We start from the raw sequence: 736 nt of genomic DNA, 5'->3' as shown, positions 1-736 counted from the left end.
TCATATTTTAAAAAAAATAAAAAGAAAAATTATAGATAAAATTTTATTCTAAATTCTTTTTGTACATCTTCTAGATATTTATTTAAATATTGTTACAAAAATTCGAATCAAAAGGATAAGTCATTTGTTAAATATAAAAATTTTTTTGTTACCTAAAAAAATATACTATTTATTAGTTATTTTTATCGGATTTTTAAATTATTCAAGAATTATTTTAACGATAGCATCATTTAAAATTTTTTTTGTCTGTCGCTAAATTGTTTGGATACTAAATTGATAATTAACTTATTTATTTGTTTATTAATTTATTTCACCAACATGATCTTCAATTTTTGTGATATCTACCCAAACTTCTTGTTTTTTAAAACTTGTGACCCGATTTGTGTGGCCATGTGATTTTGGAATTATATGGCACATTGGTGTCCAATATTGCACAATTTCCCACCTATATACATATAATGGGCCCTTTGCATGTACATATATATAAATGTAAATTTTATATATTTAATGAAAAATAGATGTAGAGTTTCACAGTCATCAAGGACAAAACCCACTGGTTTCAAGTGTTATTTTTATTTTTTTGTTGTTCATAATATTTTTTAATTTGACAGATTAAAAATTAATTTATCGTATATTTGAAGGTTTATTGTTGGCCAATTAGTTATTACATGCACAAAATAAAATTTAAAAATTTTTAACACTTGTTTAAACGAACAAATAAACTAACCATTCGACC

The sequence above is a fragment of the Arachis ipaensis genome, chromosome B01 (genome assembly GCF_000816755.2).
Source record: "Arachis ipaensis cultivar K30076 chromosome B01, Araip1.1, whole genome shotgun sequence".
In the NCBI taxonomy this organism is placed as follows: Eukaryota; Viridiplantae; Streptophyta; class Magnoliopsida; order Fabales; family Fabaceae; genus Arachis; species Arachis ipaensis.
This window is presented reverse-complemented; position numbering follows the sequence as displayed.